Source organism: Oryctolagus cuniculus, chromosome 4 (genome assembly GCF_964237555.1).
Source record: "Oryctolagus cuniculus chromosome 4, mOryCun1.1, whole genome shotgun sequence".
In the NCBI taxonomy this organism is placed as follows: domain Eukaryota; kingdom Metazoa; phylum Chordata; class Mammalia; order Lagomorpha; family Leporidae; genus Oryctolagus; species Oryctolagus cuniculus.
The window spans coordinates 136,579,093-136,600,647 of record NC_091435.1 but is presented as its reverse complement, the minus strand read 5'-3'; the positions used below and the strand labels follow the sequence as shown (position 1 = coordinate 136,600,647).

Genomic DNA, 21,555 nt, shown 5'->3' with positions numbered 1-21,555 from the left:
GGTTGTCAGCCAAATTGTTCATGGCACAGATGCTAGTGAACACATGATAATTGAGTGTTTACAAAAGTTCTAATCCATAATTAGACTCTCAGTTTATTTCTATTGATAAGTAATTTGATTTTCTGTCTAGGCACACATAATTTTCAAACAATCTCTCTTCTAGTTCAAGGTAATATATATGATCTTATCTTTAACAACAAGAACAAAAAAGCCCCATGTTCTGAGACATTTCCAAATGCATAATCTTGAGCTCTTTGATAAATTATCTCTAAATAGTCAATGAGTGTGAATTACTCTCTACAGGATTATTTAAAACAACATGACATTCTAACTCACTCCCGTTACTTAAATAATCAGTAATTGGATTGTGAACACATAAGTGCAAGTTATATGAACTCTATATTATATGCAAACTTCTGTGAATATTCATTTTTAGTAGAATAACAATTTATAACAGGAGTTTTCAAATTATATGTATATGAAATACATAAAGACAGACTATGGCACTAATTATTCTAAAGTCTATCTATGAATTTAGAACTTTCCTATTGGTTTGCTAAATGTTGCCATTCATTTGTTATCCTATAGAATTTAGTATTTTTAAAGATTTATGTATTTATTTGAATGTCAGAGTTACAGAAAGAGGGAGACAGAGAGAATGGTCTTCCATCCATCAGTTCCCTCCCCAAGTGACCACAAAGGCCAGGGTGGAGCTGGGCTGAAGCCAGTAGCTTCCTCCAGGTCTCCCATATGGGTGACAAGGGCCCAGACACTTGGGCCATCTTTTCCTGTTTTTCCCAGGCACTAACAGGGCACTGGATTGGAAGCAGAGTAGCTACAACATGAACAAGTGCCCATATGGAATGCTGGCATCACAGGCAGTGGGTTTACCCACTATGCTCCAGTGCTGGCACCAGAATTTATTATTTTAAATGTGGAAAGGGTGATTCCAGCAGAACTCATAAATGTAGATTATATAAAGTAGTTTCAAAAAATTCATCATTCTAACCTAGAGCTTGATCTAGGCTATGGTTTTCTGCCTAACATATGTTCATTTTATGAGAAACCACAAAAATAAGTGCCTAGTCAGTCTTAGAACTTGAATACCTATATTTCTTCTGGGGGCAAGAGGTATGGCTGCCCAAACATTTTGAATATTTCTTTTTCCTCTTTGAATTCATTGTTAGAAACCGTAATTCTAAATTTTTACACTTGTAGCAAGTTCAATGAGGTGTGGTTTTTCAACTGATAACTTATTTTACATTTCTGCTTATCTCTTTTACAATTACTTCATATTTTTATCACTTATTTCAGTTTCTTATTCATATTTTTCTGTAGTGCATTAAATTATGTGTAGAACAAAGCAGAATTCAAGTAAGTATTTAAATATTTAGGCCAATAAACAAATAAGTAAACAAAGTGACTACTGTTCTTAAACATTCACAGAAAGCTTGGGCCTTGATGTTTAATGGAACAAACCAGAGATACTCAACAACACTTTTGGCAAATTAAAAATATTGTATTCATGTTTTACAATATTATGGGTTCTAGCCATAAATGGCTATTAAACACTCAAAATGTCACTACCAAGTGAGAAGCACAAATTTAATTTTGTTTAATTTTGCTTAATGAAAATGTTAATTAAATAGCCAAGAGTGGCCAGTGACTACCATATTAGACAGAACAACAAATTATAACACTAACCAATTCATAGGACTTTATCAACGTAAGTTATTTTTAAAAATTAAGAAACTAAATGAAACAAACAGTTCAATATATACTTATATGTTTTAAAAAATATTCTCCAACATCACTGGATTTGTCAAAAAGTGGTCAGCACAAATCTGCATGGTTTGGCATCCCACATTAATTTACCTGGTTTTAAGTTCCATTTCTGCTTCTGATTACAACATCGTAGGATACAGAAGATGATGTCTCAAGTGGTTGGGTCCCTGACACCCACATGGTGTCCTGGATTGAGATCATGGCTACTGGATTAGATTTTGCTGATCCCTAGGTGTTGTGGGCATTTGTGGAGTGAAACAGCAATTGGAAGATACCTCCGTCTGGGCTTCTCTCCGTCTCTCTCTCTCTCTCTGCCTCTCAAATAAACAAATACAATTTCTATAAAAACTTTTCACTATAAAAATTAACTGTTAAAAAACGCTAAAACAACTAATTCAATAGATGCCCAAATGTTAACTAAAGATGCAAGAAATGTGAAAAATCAAGGCAACATTATCCCTTGCACTCAAAGGAATATGAAAATACTCTATTGAGAGCCTGCAAAGGAAAGAAGATGAAATGACTGATAAAATATTGAAAGTAAACGCCACCCAGGGGGAATTCAACCTTATCCCACACAGGGAGAATTTAACAAAGTTGCAGAGTACAAAACCAGCACCTAAAATTCAGTGCAATTTTTACAGAAGACTAACAAAATTATTTATAACAAATAATTTATTTCTCTGTGGAGAGAAATAACAACAAAAATTATAAAACATTAATGAAAACACTGAAGAAGATACAAAAAAGGAATAATCTCCCTTACTCAGAATTAGAAGAATATAATTAAAAAGTCTATATCACCAAAAGTGCTTAACATAATCAATACAATCCCTATCAAAATAAAAATGATTTTTTCAAAATCTATTTTAAAAAAACTATCCTAAAATTCATATGGAAGGACAAAATCTCCCAAGTAGCCAAAGCAACCCTGAACAGAAAGAACAATGCTGGGGGCATCAAAACACCTGATTTCAAGACTTACTTCAGAGTTATTGTCATCAAACAGCATGGTAATGACATAAAGACAGATACATAATCATTGGAATGGAATAGGTACCCCCAAAATGATCCACGCATCTACAGTGAGCTAATAGTTTGCAAAGAGAAGAATCCCTTTAATAACGGTACTGAAGGAAATTAAATACTCACACAGAGATGATTGAAATAATATTCCTAAATCTGACACTATACAAAATATCAATTCAAAATGAATCAAAGATCTAAATGTAAATTCTGAAATTGTGAAACTACTAGAAGGAAAACACTTCAAGACGTTGACATAGGAAATGATTTTTGGATAAGACCACAAAAGTTCAGGCAACAAAGTAAAATATAGACAAATGGAATTATATCAAACTAATACACTTTATTATTATTATTATTTATTTGACAGAGTTAGACAGTGAGAGCGATCAGAGAAAAAGGTCATCCTTCCATTGGTTCAACCCCCAAATGGCCGCTGCCCCAATCCGAAGCCAGGATGTGCTTCCTCCTGGTCTCCCATGTGGGTGCAGAGCACAAGGACTTGGGCCACCTTCTACTGATTTCCCAGGCCATAGCAGAGAGCTGGATCTGAAGAGGAGCATCTGGGACTAGAACTGGCACACACATAGGATGCCAGCACCCAAGGCGGAGGATTAACCAAGTAAGCCACGGCGCCGCCCCAAACTAATACACTTTTACAAAGCAAGAAAAGAAAGAAAAAAGAAAGCAACCAAAACTATTAGCACAGGAGAAAATCAACAGAATGAGAGAAACCATTTGCAAACTATTCATTTGACAAAGGATTAATATCTGGAATATGTAAGGAACTAAAAAACCTCAACAATAAAAAACAGTAATCCAGTTAATAAATGAGCAAAGAGTCTGACTAGACATTTTTTAAGTAGAATTACAAATGACCAGTAGCACATTAAAGCTGTGGTGCAGCGGGTTAACGCCCTGGCCTGAAGTACCGGCATCCCATATGGATGCTAGTTCTAGTCTCAGCTGCTCCTCTTCCGATCCAGCTCTCTGCTATGGCCTGGGAAAGCAGCAGAAGATGGCCCAAGTCCTTGGGCCCCTGCACCCATGTGGGAGACCCAGAAGAAGTTCCCTGCTCCTGGCTTTGGATTGGTGCATCTCGGGCCGTTGCGGCCATCTGGGGAGTGAACCAGCGGATGGAAGACCTCTCTCTGTCTCTACCTCTCTGTAATTCTGTCTTTCAAATAAATAAAACAAAAATCTTAAAAAAAAATAATTTTTAGTATCACTAGATTTTAGGGAAATAAAAATCAAAAAACACAATGAAATATATTTTCATTCTAATTAGAGTGGCAACTATTAAGAAGACAAAAAAACAATAACAAATGCTGGAAAAGATGTAGAGAAAAGAGAACCTTTGAATATTGTTGTTCACAACTCAAATTAGTACAGTCACTGTGATGAACAGTATGGAAGGTCCTTGAAGAATTTAAAATAGATCTATCCAGATGTCCTGATTAAATATCTGAAGGATGTGACATCGGTATATGAAAGAAACACTTGCTTTTCTACGTTCATTGCAACATAATTACAATAACCAAGATTTGGGATCAGCATAGATTTCCATTGATAGAGGGTTAAATCAGAAAATGTGGTATATATGTGCAATGGAATATGAATCAACAACAACAAAAAAAACCGGAACCCTGATATTTGAAGCAGAATGGATAGAACTGGAGATCGTTACATTAAGTGAAACAAGCCCAGCATAGAAAGACATATTGTAAAACTTGGGAAGAATTAGCTCTATATTTGTCAGATATGTAGTGTGTGGATTTAATTTTATCATAACCTAAAGAGAAAATATAATTATAATAATATTTTATTGAGCATTATATTATATCAAGATCTGTGCTATGTGCTATATATGCATAATATTTAACCCAGGCAACATGTTGTTTGTCAACACATTTTGCATACTCATGGTTTTTCTGTGAAGGAAGAAAATCTTGTCAAGTCCAACATTTGCCCATCAATAGCAGTTGAAATTCCAACTCAAGCTTCAGGAACCAGACTCCCAGCCACTAAAGTGGTTATGTCTGTGCTTACCAAGATCTACACAATCAGGCACACTGTTGTTTTCTTAATAAGTCAAATACGACAATTAAGAATGATATTGTTCATAGGCATGCTCCATCAAAGGTCCCTACTACACTGCCAACTTCAGGAGCATTTCTATTTCCTGTTCCAGGCAGTAACTTTTTGATAGAAAAGTTTAAGAATACTTTGTTTGCCAAAAGCTTGTTGCTCTTACCTTACAATTATTTCTGACAAAATGCAAGATATTTTTCTTATCTATCAGTCTTCAAGATAACTAAAATAACATTTTATCTTCCTTAGATGAAATGCTACATAATAAGGACATGATTTTTGAGATAAATTTATTAATCAAAATGGGAAAAACTGTGAGTGACTGATTGGAAATTGTTAATTGTGATTTTTCTTATGAACTGTGAAATTCAAAACACAATAAGTGTTGCAAAATAAATTCATAGAGATACATGGTCTTGAATTATTTTAGCATTTCTTATAAATTAATAAAACTGAAAGTGTCAAAACTGTACCTTTGGAAGTCAATGGAAGTTGTTAAATTGTTGAATCAACTGAAATGTTGCTCATTCTTTAAATTATTGGACTTAAATTGATTGTATAAGATATGCAATATTATGTTACAGTAGATATTCTTTCCTTTTGTGAGAATAGAAAATATGTTGAAAGTTAGATAGATGTTTTCTAAAGTGTTAGGCAAAAAAGAAAAAGCTTAAAAAATGCCAGCATCTTAATGAAAGAACTGTGACATTATGTGAAGAAAGAAAGATCTGGATGTGTTGTGAAGAAAAAAATCCTAAAAATTTACAAACTTGGGAATTTTTGTGTTACTTCAGAATACGCCAAAAATAAATATCTTAATATCCTTTTTAGTAAGTTCTTATAAAAAATTGAATTTTCCTTAAGGAAAACTAAGATTATAATTCCAGGATATAAATTATATTACATAAAACATGCCTGAGGCAATGCTATATTGTTATTTGTGGCACCCATAAATACAGGACAGAAAACCCCTCTATATTCAGAAAAATGTTAGTGTTAATTCTTTTATGTGTTATGAAAAAGAAAAACTCATGTGAATTAATATGTTTGTGACAATTTGGAAGCTTGAACAATCGTTCACATTTGATGTTCTATAATTCTCCAACTATTTGCTTTTATTACTTATCTATTGGTAAATATATACATATATCAGAAAACTTGCCTTTTACATATTTCTTATTTTTTTAAAGATTTATTTATTTTACTTGAAAGTCAGAGTTACACAGAGAGAGCAGAGGCAGAGAGAGAGAGAGAGAGAGAGAGAGAGGTCTTCCATCCGCTGGTTCACTCCCCAATTGGCCGCAACGGCTGGAACTGAGCCAATCTGAAGACAGGAACCAGGAGCTTCTTCTGGGCCATCTTCTACTGCTATCCCAGGCCATAGCAGAGAGCTGGATGGGAAGAGGAGCAGCCGGGTCTTGAACCGGCACCCATATGGGATGCTGGTGCTTTAGGCCAGGGTGTTAACCTGCTGTGCCACAGCACCGGCCCCACACATGTTTTTTATTGCTAACTGTTATAAGAATAATTAATGACCAGTAAATATATTTTTGAATTTCCTTTTTCCATATTATTTTTTACTTAGGTCACAACTTCTGAGATAATTTTTAGCTTATAAATGCAAAACACTTGATATTATAAGTGTTGGGAGATAAGACATTACATTTAATATAATTTAATTTTCATATATATGAAAAACTTTCCCTGCATCATATTGTAAGTGCTAAGTTTATATTTCTACATTATGGAAATTAGAATTAAAATATGAGATTATTTTGACATAAAGATTTTAAAACTCATGCCTTTTTTCCATAATATGCATTTCTATGTATTATTGAAATGAATTCATATTTAAATACATTTTTCCACAAACTTTTTGAGGTATTCTCATACATGCACACTTTCAAATTGTTGCTGAGCTTTATATTCTAATTTGTTTTATTGCCTTGCTAATCTCATTTCCATATACACAATAGAAACTTATTCTCTTTATTCTATATTTCATAGTCTCTTGATTTATCACTTTTCTACAAAGTAAGTGCTAAATAATTTCCATTTAGTCAAATTCCTTTATGATTTGAGTTACAAGACTATTAAATGTGCCAAGTCATTTTTTGTATAATTGATTATTTTACAGTGTCAGATTATTTTACAAAATCACATCTATATTCATACATTTTATGTTATTTCACTTTTCACTGTTATTTCTTTAATAGCAAGGTCAAGCATCTTTTCTCATGTTTATTTTTCATTTAGTTTCCTTGTTTGATTAAAGTGAACTGGTATGTTTTGTCTCTTTTAATGATATAGTTATTTATTTCTTATTAATTTGGAACAAATTTTTATATGTCATAGCTACCATCTAAAAATCATCCATCTGATAATTTCTTTTTAAGTTATCAGCTTTTATATAAAAGTTTTTAATAATATAGTACAACATTTATTGATTTCTGTCATGGTTCTATTTTTAGGTGCTATTTTAAGAAATAATTCTTGAAGTTCAAGTCAGAAAGGTTTTCTACTGATCTTAGATGTTTTAAAATGTTCTTCAGAACTAGGACAGATGAACAGAGAAAATTCTATTTTTTAAAATATTTTTTAAAGATTTATTTATTTATTTGAAAGACAGTTACGGGGGCTGGTGGGGATAGAAAAAGAGATGTCCATCTGCTTGTTCTTTCCCCAATAGCCACAATGCCTGGGGCTGGGCTGGGAGAAGTCAGGATCCTGCAGTTTTGTCTGGGTCTCTCAGGTGTGTGGCAGGGACCCATGCACTTAGACCACCTTCTGTTGCTTCTTTAGGCTTATTATTGGAAGAAGAGACCCAAACCAGCTCTTCTATGAGATGCCAGCATAGCTGGTGACAGCTTAACATGCTGTTTGGCAAAGTGCAGGCAGAGCAGATAAAATTTCATGTGTTGTAATTGGAAAATGCAATGTTTCCAGCTTATCAGGCACTTTTTCTGATAGGTAGAAAATTGAAGGACCACTGTTAGCATCCAAATGTTTGCTGTAATAATTTAGTAGAAGGAGGTAGTGTGCAACATTTATGGAGTGAGAGGTTGGGGTTGTCTCTCTCTCTTAGGAGAATCATCTACAAGAGGATTGTTCTAGAGTTGATTCTCAGTAAAAGATTAAATTAGGAAAAATTAATTATTTTCATTTAGTCAAGCATACAGACTTAGTTGTAGGTCAAGAAAAGGTATGAATTAAACATACATTCTTTAAAGAAAATACCAATTCCTGCCCATGTAAAAATTGTTTACTCTGTATGTCACAGTTAAGAGTCTCATGATTCTTTAAATTAATTGAAACAATATTGAACCAACAATTCCTCTTCCATGATCCTTTAATCAATGATATTAGAATGTTCTTTTGAATAGCAGTCAGATTCTGAAGGGAATTTTGAATCATGAAAGATTTCATTAAGATCACACTATGCTCTTTGAATGTAATGACAACTATATTTTGTTTTATTTAATATTTGGAAGCATAAATATCATATGATGTCATCAAGACACCTCAAATTAGGATTCTAGAAATATATTGCTGAAATGACACTAACAATAATCTATTTAAAATTTATTGGCTTACATTGGAGGGAAGCTCATGTCCTAGATAAGTAAAATAACTTTTCCAATATTTCAGATGTTGTCAATTACAAAAGTATGACTGAGTCTTGGTATCATAGTCCTTTGTTTGCTCCCTACACAAAACTCTCCCCAGAATAGCCATGCTATCAAAAATCTTAATCTCTAAGCATATTGATGGCAGTGAGGTTGTATAACCTGTAATTTATTTTTGGTACTATAAATGACTATAAATATCTTGCACATTGTGCAAGTATTACAAAATGACAGCCATCCTTAACAAAATGCTGAGCCTTCCTTTTTCCTTTTTTTTTTTAATTAGCAGGTGAACCAAAAAATGCAAGCTGTCAAATAAGTGTTTTCTTTTTGACTCCTTAAATAGAATGCTCCGTATTAATTACCCAGCAGCAGCCAACTATACAGATTGCGTTTGGGAAGCAGAGCTGGAAATACTCCTGTTATTTTGAGACAATAGAAACACCTAAATGAATCTAGAGTTTAGTTTGTGTATTTTCATGGAAAGGTGGTGTTGTGTTTTAAAATACCCTAATTTTGTCTAGGGCTACTGGAAAATTTTGACATTCTACAGTACAAATAAAATAAGTCAGGACTAATCAGGGAGGGGCCAGCATTGTGGTGCAGTGGCTTATGTCACCGTTTGCGATGCCAACATCCCATATTAGAGTACCAGTTTAAGTCTGGGGTATTCTGCTTTGGATCCAGCTTCCTATTGATGCATCTGGGAAGGCAGTGGAAGATGTCCCAAGTGCTTGGTCTTCTGCCATCTGTGTTAGAGACCACGATTGAGGTCCTGGCTCCTGGCTTCAGCTGGCCCAACCCTGACCATTGCAATCATATGAGAAGTGAAGCAGGAGATGTGAGATACCTTTCTCCCCTTTTCTCTCTGAACTCTGCCTTTCAAATAAATAAATAAATAAATATTTAAAAATATTCTTAAGGGAATCGAAACACACAATTTACCTGACAGAAACATTTTATATAATATTAATGAACAATACTTATATGTAAATCTAATATCCTTGAACTGAGCACTTTACATTTAGACAAAAGAAATACTAAATATGAATAAATTATTTTAAGAGTTTGTGATGCATTTCATAATGCATGTGGGGTTATAACAGGCTGTCTTCATCTGTGAGCAAAACAGAAAGATTGCATTCCTTACATGTGATGTCACAAAAACATAAGGAGAGAAAATTTTAACCCAGAAGGTCATAAGTCATATGCTTCAATTAGTTAAGTGGGCTTTGTCTAACAGTATTTGCATTTGTTTACACACATATCTATGAAACAAGCCCCCTGGCTACCTTCATGTAACTAGGGAAAGAGGGATTGAAAATTATTAGTAGTTGAAATCATGAGAGGAATAATGTCTGATTTTGACAAAACACAGTGCAATGAGGCTGATATAGCTATTGTCAAATATTAAAGATGGATTCCAAGAGGTTGTCATTTTCTGTGTCAGAATCTGGGTAAAAATTTAGCCAGTACATAAATGTAGTTCTATTCCAAGTTCGTATACCATAAACATAATAGAAATAGAGTTTTAACCTTGGTAAGTGATAGAAACTGAATTTGAACTATGTTAAAATTCCAGGGTTTTGTTGTTTCACCAATTTTATTTTGTTTTATTTTATCTCTACTTGAGAAGCAGAGAGAGAGGGAGGGAGATAGTCCTGGTTCACTCCAGAAATACCTGCATTACCAAGGTCATGGAGAGCAAGGCTGGAAGCTAAGAATTCAATCCAGTTCTCCCACATGCAGGAGAAGAACCCAGACACTTGAGTCATCACTGCTGCCCCTCCCACATTTTTGCCTTGGTAGGAAGCTGAGTTAGTAGTTGCAGCTGGAAATCAAATCCAAGCACTTCAATGTGAGATATGGGTATCTTAACTGCCAGGTTCACAAATTTAAAGAAATAGTGAATGATTAAATCTCAGGGAGGGAACAGATACAAGTGACTAATGGGATAATTGATGTTTTCTCCTTCACACACTCACACACACATATAAACATAGAAACAAACACATATAGCCATCTATTCTCTTTAGGACTCACTAGACTTTCTCCCTATGGTAGAAAACCAGTAACAACCAGAGTTTTCTTTTTTTTTAAGATTTATTTATTGATTTGAAAGTCAGAGTTACACAGAGAGGGAAGGAAAGGCAGAGAGAGAGGGAGAGAGAGAGTTATCTTCCATCCACTGGATCACTCTCCAATTGGTTGCAATGTTCAGAGCTATGCCAATCCAAAGCCAGGAGCCAGGAGCTTCTTCCAGGTCTCCCACTTGGGTGCAGGGGCCTAAGCGCTTGGGCCATCTTCTACTGCTTTCCCAGGCCTTAGCAGGGAGCTGGATTGGAAGTGAAGCAGCCAGAAATCAAACAGGTGCCCAAATGGGATGCCGGCACTGCAGGTGGTGGCTTTACCAGCTACACCACAACTCCGGCCCTTAGAATGCTCTTGGGAAGTGGCTATGGCCCCAGGCTCTCTCAAGCTTTTCTTGTTGGCCAACAAATACTTGCAATAAGCCAAAAAGAAGGATACAAAGTGCTAATCTTCATGTACAGGCTTGCTCTACTGCTTTATAAGCCTTTTTGAGAACTTAAGCAAAACTCATTAAATGAGCACCTTGTTTTGCATTAATTGTAAGAGGGTCAGTAATATCTACATAATGTCTTCTTTGTGACCTATACTGGGATACTTCAGTCATCTTTTTATGTCTAATTAACACAATAATGCTATAAGTTGAGAGATATAGACTACTTCTAAAAAGTCAGGAAGAGGATGATATTTGAACCCATCTGCCTGCAACCCTGAGCTCCTGTATCTTCCTGCTTTATCTAATAAACTGACAAGTGTTTGGTTTATGATTTACAGGAAATCATTCATTGGGCTATTTTTGTACTTAACCTCTTCTTAAACTCTTAAGCACAAAGATAATGAATTTTAAGCTAGTTTTGTAAGAAAATACATGGTCATACTATTACATCACGCAAAACAGTTAAGATTCCCAAAATCAAGTTGTGCTGAATTTTTCTTTAAAAAATACAGAACTTCAAACAATGTATAATACTATAGATTTCAAAACAAGTATAGTATTTGCTGATTATAATTACAGTGGAAAATTTAGAATTTCTTTATTTTAAATGTGGAGGGACAGTGAGGGTGGGAGAGAGAGAAAGAGAAAGAGAGAGAGGGAGAGGGAGAGGCTGGCAATTGGCTTAGGATCCCATATGGACACTGGCTTGAGTCCTGGCTGCTCCACTTCCTATCTAGCTCCCTGCTAATGACCTGGGAAAGCAGTGGAAGATGGCCCAAGTGCTTGGGACCCTGCACCCACGTGGGAGGCTCGGAAGAAGCTCCTGGCTCCTGGCTTTGGATCAGCACAGCTCTTGCCATTGTGACCATTTGTGGAGTGAACCAGAGAATGGAAGATCTAACTTTCTCTGTAGCTGTGCCTTTCAAAAAATACATAAATCTTTAAAAAAAAGAAAAGAAGAAACAAAGAGGGAGGTGGGAGTGGGATACAGAGACATCTTCCAATCTTTCACCCTCTGGTTTATTCCTCATATTGTTTAAATGATTATATTGTGTTTGAATTGATGCTGTATTACTGTGGTGACAGTTTTTTTTTTTTTTTCTTCCCTTTTTTTAACTTATGGGTAAATAATCTCAAATGCATTCCTAATTAGGATTCTATATTCCTTAAATGTCTGGAGTTGAAGACCATTGTATTAAACAAGGTGTAAATTGCTTTGGAGATGGAGTGTTACCAAAGTACTGTTGGCTTTGTCTACAGTGTGATAGTTGAGTACTTAAGACTCTGGCCTGAGCTTGGTTTCCATCTCCAATGACAGGAAAGCTTATAGAAGGTTTGTCCCTTCTGGAGGCTCAATGGTGATGGAATTTTACCAGTCCATCCATAGTCTCACTCCTACTTCCTACTTGTTAACTCACAACCAGCATTATTGTGGCTAAAACCTGTATCATGAAAAACATGCAAATCAGGACAATTATAGTGCTAAATGGTAGGAAAGTATGAGGTGTTGAATATGTTGCCATTTGAAAAAAGAAATGTTAGATTTCTAACTAATGTGGATTTTGGTATGTTTCATTGTGGAAAGTAAGGATTTTTTTCTGATAAGTAATAATATCTTTCTGAAATTTTTAAGAGAAGTATATGAGAAAGAAGAGGATTTGTCCTTATTCTGGCTTTAGTAACCTTAGTATAACTAAATCCTATGCATTTTTCATGTTATACTAGTAAATTAGAATGCTACGTTGTAATAGTAATAAATTATAGGAAGTTGATGTGGGAAGACATGACTTAAACCATGAAAAACAATCAGATTTTTTTTCTTCTGGTTCAATCCTTTCATTTTAAAGTATTTGTTTCTATTTATTTGAGAAGGAGACGGGGGATAGAGCAAGAGATAGGCATGGTGGGGGTGGAGAAAGAGAGAGACAGAATGAGAGAGACCCAGAGCTCCCACCCACAAGTTCACTCTTTAAATGCCCTCTGTGGCCAAGGATGAATTGAGAAGAAGCCTTTGAAGGACCATACAATCCAGATCTTCCATGTGGGTGTCAGGGGCCCAACCACTTTAATCCATCATCACTGTCTGCCAGGGTCTGTACTGGCAAGCAGGAATCAGAAGCCAGAGCCAAGCTTTCCTGGGTGGGTCGCAGGTGTCTGAACCACTCTGCTCAATGCATTCGTTTTCATATTTTAAAACCTTACAAGAAAATACACAACACAGTTTTTGGATTTTCCATAGACAATGCAAATACTTGAGTTGACTAAAAGCAGAATTATGCTCAGTGAACACTAATATACAATTCTATTTAGAGGCACCTTGGATCACACTTCTCTTTTTTCCCTGCACGTCCACTGTACTTGCACAGGAAATTTTTTTTGGAAGAGTGGTTCTAAGGAAATATAAGAATGCATTTTTCTTTATTGTTTATTTTGTGGGGACAGAGATTAAATTTATTTTTCTGTAATCTTGACAGTCATCGCTAATGCCTTGCTATAGTATATTCACTTTATTATTCTAACTCACCCCAGCTAAGTACAAGAAGCATTAAATCATATTTATAGCAATAGCACAAGCATAGCTTCAGGTTATAGACTGTAGCATTCTTGATACTTGGGGAACTTATGTTCTGTCTTAGTATTGAATTCCATTTGTTTTTTGTGACTCATTTTTAATCAATATAGTCTTTTATTTAATTCATCAGTTTTGTGTCAGATTAATGACTTTGCAAACACTCACAAAAAGATCCATGACTCATAATGCTTCTATTAACTGCTAGCTTCAGGGATGATGTTTCATGCTAAACAATAGCAATTAGATTCCCTTTTTTGTCAGCAAAAATTGGAACTGATTCTTTAATAGCTACTTATATTTATTTACAGTTCTTTTCAGCTGTGTTTCTACCAATCTAATTTTACAGATGATTGACCAGTGAGGTTAAGTGCCTTACCCAGGATCACCCAGTAGGTGAATTAAAAACTAACATCAGAATTCCAGATTTCAATCTCTCTCTGTCACTAACTCATGCTGCTTTGGAAAGCATTAAAAGATTTATTAGGCGATTTTCTGAAGACTTCAAATTTCATGGTGAAGTTTAAATGCACCTTTTTCTGGGGAGGAACTCTTATGATAACATTTAAATACAATAGATGTACATAAATTCACTATCAGCCATTTAATTAACAAATGCATACAAATGTTTAGCAGCATACAGTTTTAACTGTTGAATTGCTCTTTTTGTTTGTTTTTAAAACAAAATGTAATTTGTTCATCTGGGCATTGGTGCAGCAGTTAAGACGCTGCTTAGGACACCACATCTGGCATGGGAGTGCCTGGCTTGCGTCTCTGTTCCTCTGCTTCTGATCCAACTTCCTGCTAATGAGCACCCCGGGAAGCAGCAGATTATGCTTCAAGTGCTTGGGTGCCCCCACCAACATGGACTGAATTCCAGACTCGTCGCTTTGTCCTGGTCCATCCCTAACTGCTGCAGACATCCGGGCAGTGAACCAGCAGATAGAAGATCTGGCTTTCTGTCTGTCTCTAACTCTCTCTCGCTACCTTTAAAATAAAATGAAAATAAAGAACTAAAATTTAATTTAATTTTAAAATATATTATTTTATTGCATATAATGATTTGTGAAGTTGACATGTAGGGATGTGAACACTCTATTCAATAAGCTGTTCATTTAGAACAGCTTTTATTATGGAATGGGGAATTTAGACTTGGGGGCTTAATAGAAAGCTGGTTTATATCAATAAAAGGCTAATACTTTAGTAAACTGAGTTATAACAGATTATCCCTAATTAAAGATAAATTATGCTTTATAAAGTGTGACATGAATTCATTTTTTGTGTGAATAATTATGTTATTTAATGAATACCCTAATGATCATTATAATATGAATAAGAAAAATTTCTGGAGTGCCAGCATTGACTCTGGAAACAACACTCAGAATGCACTGATGCCTGATTATACAGCAGAGACTCAAATGTTTACCTTGACTGAGATGGTACCTCTTCCCTAGTGAGATCCCGCTGTGTTTCACTGACTTTCACACCAGTTCTAATGCCTACTTTGTCCTCTCTTACAGGATTATATGAGGGTGTGTCAGAAAGTGTGCATAAAATTGGAATTAAAGATAATTTTATTGTGGCACAAAATAAATTTAGAAAGCCAATCATAGTTTTCTTTTCACAAATGTTTTGAAGATGCACTGTGTAATTTTGAAATTAAAGGAAAATTGGGCCAGTACTGTGGCATAGTAGTTAAAGCCACTGCCTGTGGTGCTGGCATCCCATATGGACACCCATTCGAGTTCTGACTACTCCTCTCTGATCCAGCTCTCTATTATGCTCTGGGAAAGCAGTGGAAGATGGACTAAGACCTTGGGCCCTTGCACCCACATGGGAGACCTGGAAGAAGCTCCTGGCTCTGGGCTTTGGTTTGGCACAGCTCTGGCCATTGTGACCATCTGGAAAGTGAACCAGTGGATGGAAGACCTCTCTCTGTCACTACCTCTCTCTGTAACTCTGAATTTCAAAGAAATTGAATTTGAAATTCAGAGTTACTTAGAGGCAGAGAGAGAGAGAAAGGTCTTCCATCCACTGGTTCACTTTCCAGATGGTCACAATGGCCAGAGCTGCGCCAAACCAAAGCCCAGAGCCAGGAGCTTCTTCCAGGTCTCCCATGTGGGTGCAGGGGCCCAAGGACTTAGGACATCTTTTACTGCTATCCCAGGCCATAGCAGAGAGCTGGATCAGAAGTGGAGCAGCCAGGAATAGAACCAGAGCCCATATGGGATGCCGGCGCTTCAGGCCAGGACTTTAACCCAATGTGCCACAGCGCTGGCCCAATAAATCTTTTTTTTTTTTTAAGATTTATTCATTTCTTTGAAAGTCAGAGTTACACAGAGAGAGAAGGAGAGGCAGAGAGAGAGAAATAGATGTTTTCCATCTGCTGGTTCACTCCCAAATTGGCCACAACAGCCAGAGATGCGCTGATCCAAAGCCAGGAGCCAGGAGATTCTTCTGGGTCTCCCACACAGGTGCAGAAACCCAAGGAGTTGGGCCATCTTCTACTGCTTTCCAAGGCCATAGCAGGGAGCTGGATCAGAAATGGAACAGCCAGGTCTTGAACCAGCACCCATATGGGATGCCAACTCTGCAGGTGGTGGTTTTACCCGCTATGCCACAGCGCCACCCCCCCTTTTAAATACATAAATAAATCATAAAAATTTAAAGGAAAATTGAGATCATTTAGCATTTTCATCTACTTTTCAATCATAAAGCAATTTCCAAGGAACTAGAGTTGTCCTCCACAAATTACATGGTTTGTCTATTCTTTTATCATTTACGATTATTTTGGCCCTTGTTCTGGCTGACAGTAGAAAGAAAGATTGTACTGAAAATTCCCTTCTCAATGCCATAGCTTATTTTTGTCCACGAAGGAAAATATTTTTTCTTAGAGTATGCACAATTCAGGAGAGAAATGTTTAGTAAGTAGGTGTAGTTGGTTGGCTGCCATCATCTCATCTCAGACCCCAGCTCTGGCTCCTGATGCCAGCTTTCCATCAAAGTAGACCTAAGAAACTGCAATGATTGGACAAGTAGTTGGGTCCTGCCAACCATATGGAAGTCCTAGATTACATTTCCAGTTCCTGACTTCCTGACTTTTGGCCTACCCCAACCTTAGTCATTTCAGGCGTTTGGGAAGTGAAGCAGAATATTGGAGGTTTCTCTCACTCTCTCTCTCTGCCTCAGACAAAATAAATAAGTAAATGAATAAATAAGACTTGTTAAAAGTATGTATAGATGGATACAATTTTATAATATATAAAGTGAGAAATTTCTATTTTGTATCATTGTCATAACAATTATATAAACTTTACCTTGGTAGCAGTTGGCTTTCCCATTCCTTACTACTCCCACGCAGAATACGGACTACATGTATTAATCAACAGAGGTCTGAATGTAGCCATAATCTTTCCACATGATAGTTACATGTGGACATGAAAGCTTGAGCTTTATGCTTGCTTTGTGTACTTCTGTATTATCACATTATTCACTTTTTAATATTGGGTGTAAACACTGATGTAGAATTAGACATCTAAAGAACTGACAAAATTTCAGAGTTTGTGTTGGCTTTCCCTAAATACATAAAATACTAGAAATATTGGAGAAATATCAGAAAATCGTTGGCTTCCAGGGGAGTAACAGTTCTATGCTAAAAGGATAAATAGTACTTTCTCAATACTGGAAATTATGATGCAGAAGAACAATAATTTCAACAGAGGCACAACATACAATGTCATTTACAAATCATGTACTTATTTATAGACACTAATGTTGTGTAATCATTAATGTTGCTGGAAAGGGAAGAAGACACTAATTACTGAGTACTTTTAAAGAATAATGAAGTTTTGACCAACAATATATACTTTACATGTATAATTTAAATGCACACACTCATAAAATCATAACAAAAATCAAGTTGATAAACATCGCTGTTGGCACACTGAATTTCTTCACTGCCCTTTCATTTCTGTGTCTTCCACACCTTTCTGTTTGCTCCCAGGAAAGGACTGATCTGCTTCCTTTCACTGTGTATTAGTTTGCATTTTCTTAGAATTTCATATGAATAATTCATTCAGTATGCGTTAACACATTCTAGTTATTTTCACTTAGTGTTGTTGCTAACATCAATGGTGATTTCCTTTATGTTGCTGACTATTGTTTTATTTAGTGGGTATATAAAATTTGTTTATTCACGACATAATAGAAAATGGGTTGTTTCCAGTTCAGAGTTACTACAAATATAATTACTTTGTACAGTTTTGAAATTATTCTTTCATTTTTTTGCAAATTTATGTTTCAACTTGGGGTATGGTGAAAGCATAGGAAAAGCTGTAACATGCATTTGCCGTTTGAGGAAACTGACAAGTTGTTTTACAAAGTGGCTGCATCATTTCTCATTTTAGAAAGGTGTGAGAATTATTGTTGTGGAATAACAACAATAACACTTGGTATGGCCAGTCATGAGCTTAAGTTATTCTAAGCAATATGTAGTAGTATCCCATTTGCTTTTCTTAAAATATCTCTGATGTTGGGGGGCCGGCGCTGTGGTGCAGCAGGTTAACACCCTGGCCTGGAGAGCAGGTTCGAGGCCCAGCTGCTCCACTTCCCATCCAGCTCTCTGCTATGGCCTTGGAAAGCAGTAGAAGATGGCCCAAGTCCTTGGGCCCCTGCACCCATGTGGGAAACCTGGAAGAAGCTCCTGGCTCCTGGGTTTGGATCGGCACAGCTCCGGCTGTTGCGGCCAATTAGGGAGTGAACCTGCAGATGGAAGAGATCTCTCTCCCTCTCTCTCTGTGTAACTCTGACTTTCAAATAAATAAATAAATCTTTAAAAAAAATCTCTGCTGAGTAATATTGTCCACAGTCTTTTGTTTTAATGAAAAATTTACTAGAACAAAATGAAAATACAAGAAACTGCAGAAAGTTGAAGCATACATCTTAATATATTTATTAAACATACATATTTAATTTTGTCATTGTCAATTAAGATGACTTTATGAAACAAAAAAGAATATTTTTGAATCACAAGAAAGTGAACACTAGAAATATTCATTACTTCATGGGTTCAACTTATATAAATTAAATTGAAATAATTAGGATATTTTTCAATACAGAAATATACAGTGAAATGAATGACAAAGTGCCCCAATATATATCCATTGCTTTTGGATTACTAGTTATTTTCTGGATAGAAACAAAGTTTTTGAATATTCAAGCTTATTTTGTTGTGTATATATGTATGTGTGTGTGTGTGTATCTCCCTTCTACATTATTTTTTTAATAAAAATATTTACTCATTTATTTAAGACAGAGGGAAAGGGTGACAGAAATCTTTCTTCTGCTGATTCCCTCCCCAGATGGCCACAATGGCCAGGGCTAGGCCAGGTTGAAACCAGGAGACATGAATACTTTCTGGGACTTCCATATGGGTAGCAGGGTCCTAACTGCTTGGGCCATTATCTGCAGCTTCATGGACATATTGGCCAAAAGTTAGTTGAGAAATGGAGCAGCTGGGACTTGAACTGGCACTCTGATATGGGACGTTGGTGATGAAAGTAACATCAGAAGTGGCAGCTTACTCTGTTGAATCACAACTGGGCCCTCACTAAGTATATTCCAAGCCAAGTTGCTTGACCAAAATACCTGATTTATGAAAATATTTATCTTTATAACAAATGTTTTCTTAGCTACAATTGTCACCTTGAAAACAAGTTGCATTACCATGCTGATGAAATCTGCCAGTTCCTGTTGTATAATGTGCTAAAAATTCAATACATTAACCATGGTAAGTCAGACAGCTACCCAAAAAGTGGTAGAGTTATGCAGAGTGCATTAAAGCATAATGTTTTTCTGCATCTGAAAATGAACCAATGAAATAAAACATCACTACAGTTATCCTGGTCTGAAGAAATTACAATTGAGAATTATAATTACACTTCCCTCTTCCCATCTTCAGTCATTGGCAGGCATTTTGTAGACTGCCAGGCCATTCACTTCGTGTATTTGTTAAACTGAAAGGCAGCCATTAGTCTATGTGTGTGAAGGGTGATGGAAGGAAAAGAAAAGAGTGTGTCTGTTTCAGAAGGACATCTGGGAAGAGCCCAGAATTTCACATCACAAAGTCCGTCCAATATCCTAGATAACTTTCTATGTGATCCCAGTCTGCCTCCATGAAAAACACCCCCAGAGAATCCCTGCTGCCCCAAGCCACTTGGGCTCCGCAGTCTGAAAGCACTGGGAACAAAACAAAGTTGGAGAAATTTCGTGTATTTCACAGTCAGGAAATCCTTTAACCAGAAGAAGAGAGTGGGGGAAAGAATGTTGGGAAGAAGTGGACCCCATCCCCACATAAGCCGCAGGTAGAATGTAGAATGGGCACTCTCTCTCTCTGATATGTCTAAAGAGCAGCCCATCTGGCCAGATGGATGTACTACCTCATTTAATGTTGCAGCGTTGCTTACCGCAACTCTGTCTCTCACCTGAAACCCCTTTTTCTTACGGGAAGACAAGTACCTATATTCCAGCCATCTCTGCTTACAGATTGTACTGGTAAAATGAATGAAGATGGACTTCCTCAGAATTTTAGAAATGAACTGTGCTGCAGACTCTTCTCATTTCTCGGGTACAACCAAATCTTTCTATAAATTAATAGATCAACTGACCGTAAAACTTCTAACAGTGGTAGAAATGTCATCATAGCTGTGATCCATCTGATCACTGAACTGATTTTTGCCCTGGATAGCTTTATGAGATTTTTCTCTTGGAGCACTGCCATCTTTTGTAGTGTCACTCTCACGTCAAAATGCCATCTTTCAAGGACCTCGCCACTTGCTGTATTTGAGATGATTCCCACTTGTTTCTGAACTGAACACTTGTATAACCAATTTTTTAGTTGTTCCAACACAGTATAGGTGCTTTATGAGCTTAGAATCAGTAGTTGCAAATAAAGTGTCTATATGTCAGCATTCAAGTAAAGAGTTCAGATGACTATGCCACAATGATAGAAAATAAGATTGATAACGAGTGAGAACACTGCCACAATTTCGGTGCAGCCTTGCAAGAGTGATAACCCCTGCTCTTAGGTGAGTTGTTGTGCTTTGGCCAGCCCCACAGATGAAGACCCAAATTTACACTCCACAAACAGACCCCAGAGGCTTCCTGGCAACAAGTTTCAAAAATTACAGTGCAACAAACATCTTAATATACTTTTAAAATATATACATTTGTGAAACCATTGATAACATCATTATTATACATATGTACGTCTACCATAAAATTTTCCTCATGTTGTTACTTTGAAATCCTCGTTTGCATGTCTTGCCAACTTCTCTCCAATCCTAGGAAATCATAGATCTGCTGTCTGTAAGTATGAGTTTGTCTGAAGTTTCTAGTATTTTATAAAGTTAAACATTACTGCCCTTATATTATCCTTTCTATTTAAAGGATATACTGTTTTGTGTGATTTATGATCAGCCACAGTAAGGAGGTCTATTTCAAGCATGAAAGTCAGATCTTTTCTATAAGCCCATTAAACATTTTATATAATGTAGATTGATAACTCAATGCTGTATTAAGTGTAAAGCAACACATATCTATAGGGAAGTGGTAGAAATTTATGTAAGTTACCATATACATATAATTTTTACACACATACTTTTTATTTCCAAAATGCAAGGATTCCGTTTACATCTTGACATTTACCAGCTGATAAAAAGTTTAAATAATCATATATATGATATAAAAGGGAGAGACTGCATATCATGTGTAAGGTGTTCCTCATCAGAAAAATAGAATTATTATAATATTTGTTTATTGACCACTTATGTGATTCTAGACACTGTACTAAGCTCTTCACATGTTTCTCAAATCAACATCTTATCAACCCTAAGAGTTAGGTCTTCATTTTACAAGTAGATTTCATTTTACAAATT

At 36.0% G+C, this 21,555-nt stretch overlaps 1 pseudogene; it reads right to left on the bottom strand.

The window, feature by feature from the left end:
- LOC127482810 (mitotic spindle assembly checkpoint protein MAD2A pseudogene) overlaps positions 1–21,555 on the bottom strand; it is a 51,627-nt pseudogene that overhangs the window by 27,677 nt on the left and 2,395 nt on the right.